Here is a 7306-nt window from a genome sequence, read left to right as displayed (position 1 = left end):
CACAGAGATCTAAGCGATTGTTCTACAAAGGGATGAGCCTCCTAGGCATGTCTGGAAAAATCACAGAGAACCAGAATGTGGAATAACAGTGTCTGAGTAGGAATAAAATGTCATTATGCAGTAAGAATAAATAACAAACATACATGTATCACTAGCTATTACAGTACCCATTGCAAGGTAAATATTCCAAAAGCCCACTCACACAGGTGCAATGTGTAAACTCAAGAATAACAAAATAGGAAGTCATCTGGAGAAATGGCGAGTGTCTGGGCAGATCTACACTTCAGGACTCTTCTGCTACCAACTTGTCTCCTATTATTTTGCACAGAGCCTGAAACTAGGCTTGCCAGTATGCCATAAGACTGGGTGGTGATGTGCCCAAGATGAAGGGAAGAAGAAACAGATGCCAACAAAAAGGAGGCTTAAAGAACATGGCTCAGATTGTAACACTTGAACCACAAAAAATGAAGGGCGGATCAACAACAGCTCACACATAACGGCAATATTCAAAGGGATTGGGGCTTGCCCTCTAGAAGTCTATGTTTGCTGTAACTAGAAACTGACATGTTGTGGTAAGACGTGCTAAATAGGCTTAATGTGTGTGTGGGGTTTTCTATGAAAAGTGCTGGGACTTCTATGGGGTGTGATCTAACTGTGGTTACTTGTTAGTGAAGGAAAGGCAGTTTTGCCTAATTTACCAGCTCCTATCTAATGTCATCTGTTAGCCCACTGGATAAGCATTGCGCCTTTTCTACTTTGTTTAGTAGCTAGCGTACTAGCACTAGGTAAATATTAACAAGACTGGCCCTTATGTCCCATCAATAATGCCAATCAGGTCAGCTGAGTAAAGTGAATCCTTACCTCTAATGGGTCAAACGCTTGGTACCTACATCAGTCACACTGATGCTTTAAAAAAAAGGCTAAAGTGAGGCAGTATCTTACTGGGTGCACTAGTATTCAGTAAGTTAGGAAGGTGTGTTTTTGTGTAGCACAGAAATGGTCTACGCAGTGGTGGTGTTCCAAGCTGTTAAAGAGCAAGTCGAAGTGACCGGTCCAGCTATTAACACATTAATGACCAGAGGCAGAGAGGATAGGCAAGGCTTGCTTAGTGGACCCCCTATGCCAGCTATCTGAACAAATTTACGAAAGGGTTGCTTCCTTCCTCCAAATACTTTAAAAAATCTTTACACGCTGCACTATCGGCTGTGTTAGTGGCTGAGGCAGTTTCCAGTACCACTTAAAGACGGTCAGCAATGAAATGGTACTCTAATGTCCAGCAGTATTAAAATAGTGAAAAGACTGCCAGCAGCAAGATATTAAAATCAACATACAACACAGAAAACAGCTTAAGTATTTGGAGAGGCGTGGGTGGGATCGGCAAAAAGCCAGGGGGAAAAGAAACTCTCTTGCTGCCAGACAGGTGCCTGTAGTGTGGGGAGTTTCAGAGTATAGGTTCCACAGTGACAAATGACTCATCTCTCAAGGCCATCCACAGCAGGGCTTCCTATTTTAGTTTACCTGAAGGGCAGGCTTCTAGGGGAGGAGATGGTTCCTTTACGTGTCCTGCTCCCCAGTTGCTTAAGATGCTTTCAAGGTCATAACCAGAAGCAAACTGGCAGCCTCCGTGGTTCTGTCAAGATGCATTCCCTGGAACTGGCAGTAGCTAACAGTCTTGCTTACTGCATTTTGTACTCACTGAAAGTTGTGAACCAGCTTCCAAGCCTCCCACCCCCACCCCACATAGTGTGAATTACAGTAAACTATCCTAGATGTGATCAGAGCATGGTTAATTGCAGCTAGAGCAACCTAGCACCTGAACCGAATAATATGGACCAAAAGTAGCTAACATTGCCAGTTTTAAAGACACTCAGGATAAAGCTTGACGGGTCAAGCTATTTAAGCTTTAACTTGCCCCGGCATATTTTCACGCTGGCACCATTTGTTAGCAAAACCAAACATTTCAAGACAAATTGGACACGTATTTTTTTTGTTTAAAAAAGTCTATAAACAACCAGAGCTTGTTCACGTGATCAACTTCTTGTTGATTACTTGCTTTTGCATGATCAGAGGCTAGGGCAAGCACTTGGGAGCATAGACCATTAATGCTCTAGGGGATAAGTGAAAAACCTCCATTAATATCTCATCCACAGCAGTTTATCATGCATGACAGCCAAGTAATTGGACTTTTGGCAGGCTTCAGCTACGCACACAGTAGGCAAGCGTGTTCTGTGAACTCTTCCAACCCCATAATACATTGAGGCACTGAAATTTTTGTCCACTTGAAAGCAAATTCTAATCAGGAAGAATGTAGAGGGCCCTCAATTAACCAGGTCCTTGTTCACACCCTCACAGTTCTGCTTCCTCTTCTCTCTCAGGCTTTCACGCATGCTTTGCCATGTGAATCAATGGGACTCCACAGTCTGGCTTCATACTTGTATCTTTGTGGTAATTTAGTAGATAAGATTTTAGGATTGTATTTCATTGCTTTTAATGACCCCCCCCACACACACACACAAATTCCACATCCAGAACATCCAAGCAGATCTATAACCTGTTCCAATACTTTTAAAGGAAGAAAGCATGCATATGGAGCCTTTTATTTTGACATTATGTCTTGAAAACACATGACTAGCCACTCCAGTGCATTTTTAGAGGCTATTAGGGCTTTTCTGGGGTGACTAAAGCATTTTCAGGAGATCCTATTGCTTCAGGGAAGCATAAGAAAACTCTGGACCACATAACTAGAAGGACATCTGCATGGGGCAGCTGTGGAAATATACATGCACTGTAATGACCTATCTTCAACACCAGCAAGTTCAGTGGCTTGTAAAAGAAAATTGATTAATTACCAGTATTAATTTTTTATAATGCTGGTCAAATAACAGTAATAAATGAAATGAATGTATTAATTTCAGTTTAGGTTACACCAACTCTTAGCAGTAACATTACAATGTGTTTACAAGTGCTTTAATACAGTGGTATTCTCTCTGTGGCTCACGGAGAGCCAAAGTACCATCAACCAAAAGAGCCACATGGCTAGTAAATGCCCTGTGCACTACCACACCAGACACACACAATAAGATACAACTATTAACATGAAATGTATAGCTGTAACCTTTTAATTTACAAGAGTACCTCTGAGAATGTAGGATAGTCTCACTCTCCACCAGTACTGAACTTGAGCCAGGCTTTGAGTCTCTGGAGAGAAGGGAGGGGCTTTCCTCCCCTGCTATCTCCCCGGTCCAGTGGTTCAGGCAAGAGTGTGAAATGGCCAAGGAGTCCAGAGGAAAAAAAGCTGGCCATGGAGAAAGGGGGGTAAAAGCGCCACCTTCCACTGTGGCCAGCTTGCTGTTTTCCCAATTTGGGCTGTCATGTGATGGTGTTTTTACCGTCTCTTCTCTGCGGCCAGCTTTTTCTTCCTAGCAGTCACATTGCTGCTCTTTACATTTATCCCTGGCCCAAAGTTCACGGCTCCGGGAAGCCCACAGCTTTTCCATCCTCTGGTCTCTGCAGCATCTGTTTCAAGGTGGAAACTACCTGCCAACCAGAAGCCCTGCTGTGCTTGCCCTGGGTAAACAACTTTCACTGGAAATCCATTTTTCAGCTAGATGATTATTCTGTGGAGAGATACAGTGCACCTCTATACCAATACTTACTACCACATAAACTTAAAAAAAAGAGAGGAAAAAACCCTGTCAGTAATAGTGATGCCAGGCTAGCCCAATCTCATCAGATCTCAGAAGCCAAGCAGGGATGGCCCTGGTTAGTACTTGGATGGGAGACCACCAAGGAATACCAGGGTCACTATGCAGAGGCAGGCAATGGCAAACCACCGCTGAACGTCTCTTGCCTCAAAAACTCTAGAGTTGTCATAAGTCGGCTGCGACTTGACGGCACTTTACACACACCTTCCCACCCCATCCTGTGGAATCCATACTACAATTTACCAGGAGTCTTTATAGCAAAACAAGAGTCTGTCTCCAATGTAAAATGATTCCTCCTCAGAGGAAATACTATTAAATCAGTGTGTACTGAGCTTATGGTGTAGGCATTGCTCCAAGCCAGACACTAGTTATGGTTGCCAAGTGTCTCTGTGGGGTTGAACAGATGCATACCACTCTCTTCTGCTTCCCCTTCCAATGTAAAGTGTGTGATGCAGACATTACTCTTGCCACTCATGAGATCATCATAGACAAGGATCTGAGAGACCCATGTTCCAATTCCCCACTCTCATGAAGCTTACTAGGTGACCTTGGCCTAGTCAACCCATCCTACCTCACATTGCTGCTGTGAGTACAAAATTCAGGGGGGAATTATGTACACTGCCTTGAGCTCCTTGTAAGAAGGCTGTGATAAATAAAATCTCAGGGGAGGGAGGGGAAATTAGACCAATCAGGCCCATACACATCTTCCTATAGAGTGCCCATTTCACACAGTACTTTAGTTGTGCAGTGCTGGAGACACAAGTGTCAAAAACAAGTGTCTTTACACCACACTCACAGCTCATTGCTAGAAGTTTAGCCATCCTTTACAACGGCTGTGACATCACACAAGTTCAACCACAGGAATGTGGCATACGTATCTGATGGAGATCAAGAGAAACAAGAAGCAACCCACTGGTGCCGAATTCGCATGGAAACGGGGGACGTGCCTCAAACAATGCCTTGCAGGCAGGTGTCTAACCATGGAAGAAAATCTGTATCGTGTCTGCTTGGCAGTTTGTGACACTGTTTGTCAAAGCTGAGTTGCTTAAGAACTTAACCACATTTTTTTAGAAGATGCCTTCCAGAAACAATCCTATTATATTTTTGAGGAACTGCAAGAACAATAGAATGTACAGAACCCATTTCCTGAAGCAATAGGCATTGTGTGAGGAATGCGGAACATTGAAAGGAAGTACCATTTTCGTTCCAAAGTTTCATACCACTAGAATGGAGCACATGGCTAAAGCTCCAGTTTTGGCAGTGCAAAGGAACACAAGCCCGCCCCGCCTCGCAAGATCAACGGTTCCATTCTAACCTGAGAACAAAAGATGAGGCAATTTCTGCCTACTTCCTCAAGCACAAATGACTTTTGCTATCAGAGTAGCAATCAGAAGAGACAAATACTGCAAAGTGTTTTCCACAACTTTTATTAAAAATGTAATTACAAAAAGATTAAGTAAATCCAAAGACACAATAAAAATTGATACTAAAAAGGCCAGGACAGAATGTACAAGGCAGTCTTCAATGGTAATTAAACTGACACAGACGAAACAGCTTATAGAAGGGTTGAGATTTTTTTTAGTCACCATAGGTTTCCAAAGATCTCCAAACACACATTTCATTTCTAATAGTTGAAAATTATCTAATATTTTTAATAAAGCATACACAAAATTCATTTTTTCTAAATATTTTAATCTCTATTTTAAATTCCATTATAAATATGACCAAAAAAACTTCCAAGTGTCTCCTCCCTTTGAAATCTGGCTGTTATTCGTACTTCTCTACAGCATGGATGGAATTCACAAGATAATTACTCCTATCCAGTGTATCTGAGGACTGCCAAATGCCAGATGTTGAAAGGCCTTGGATCCAGTGATTATTTCCATCAGCAGAACGGGATCCACCCCCATAAACACAAACCATGAAATTTTGCTCTGGAAGGACAGGGAACCTTAAGAAACATCACAAGAGGTAACCAGGGAGTGTGCATGGGGTTAATATGCAAAAAAAATCATCCCACTTCCCATCAGTAGACATTAACTGCTGTATCCAATCCCTTGTCTTGGCTCTACAAGTCACCTTGCAGTGCATGCTTATTTAGAAACAAGCCCCACTGCCTTTATCGTAGTCAGTGGAATTTCTACAGGTTATGTTTGAATCTGTTGCAAGTTGAATTAAGCAAGCAAAAATTAACAAAGGCATACATCTGACAGGGAGATCATTTGGAAAAAAAATAGATGTTTTATAGATTAAACCGACAATTAAAAATTTTGCTGATGAAAATGAAGACAGCCTGGCAAATAAATAGCTCACAAAAACATTCACTAGTTCACCTATGCATATATACCATGTTAATAATTTATAGCACAGTGACAGCTCGAAAGAAAAAGGCAACTTGCTTCCAATTTTAACACCTTCCCTGCCTAGGCACTTGGAAGTGATTAAGCAGCTGCTGATGTGTGAAGGACTCTCCTTGGTCAGCAAGTTATGTTACATACACAAATACCCACATAAACTGTAAATGCACACATACACCCTGTGTGTGCGCGAGAGAGACGGAGAAAGAGATTGATCTTATAAAGTGAGGCCAGGCTGCCTAGCAATGCAAAAAACAGGTTTTCACACTGCTATGCAGACCAGGATGGAGTGATTTAAAAACCAAGGAAAAGAAATGATTTAAATCAAAAAGCCTTACATTATTATTTAAACCCTTCCTAAATTAATCTTCATACTGCCTGCTTGCTGTTACCATAAATCATGCTAATTCTACAGTTAATTGCGCCTGTGTACAACCTCTAAGGGCTGTATTCTTTTAACAATATTTTTGCTATCTTAGAAAATAATGTACAATCGCTTATTTTTAGAGGATAATGATCATGACCTCAACCAGAGCTTCTTTTTATACCTGCAACTGTATGGTAACTTTCAAGTCTGGTTCTTTAAATCAATTACATGGGCAAGGGTGGCTTCAGGGAGGGTAGCTGCATTAATCTGTAGTAGCACAACAAAATCCAAGTCCGGTCCAGCCTCTGTATCTGCTAACCAAGGATCATGCTTCATGCACTGGATGAAAGGGGACCTCTGGCCAATGAAAGCTCATGCCAGAACGAATTTCTTTAAGGAGCCGTAAGACTCCTCCTTATATCTGTGACACTCTAGCACTGCTACCTCTATGGAATTTGAAAAATTAATCTTCAGGCAAACCAAAACTGCTCGCTCAAGAACAATTACAATGAAATAAGGGCAATGTTCATTTTAGTACATTTTTATCCCACCCTTTTCCTCCAAGGAGCCAAGGGCAGTGTTTGCAGTTTGTGTAAACACTACACCATTCTAGCTCTACTCACAATTTCGGTGTGATAACTGTGGGCCCCTTAGAAGGCAGCACAGTTGGGAGAAAAGCTTCCTGTTCTATCCAACACGCCATAAATCATCAGAGTTTCCCTTTCTACTAGTTAGTAATTGCAACCTGCTTTTTCTAACTTCAGTTCTGCCTCAGTAGTTTTCAAGGTGCAGTGGTCTGTCCAGAGAAATGTGGGGAAAGTTGCGTGTTCCCATCTCACACTACGGGGGAATCATGCAAGACTGAGGAGAGCTGTTTT

Source organism: Euleptes europaea, chromosome 11 (assembly GCF_029931775.1).
Source record: "Euleptes europaea isolate rEulEur1 chromosome 11, rEulEur1.hap1, whole genome shotgun sequence".
In the NCBI taxonomy this organism is placed as follows: Eukaryota; Metazoa; Chordata; class Lepidosauria; order Squamata; family Sphaerodactylidae; genus Euleptes; species Euleptes europaea.
This window is presented reverse-complemented; position numbering follows the sequence as displayed.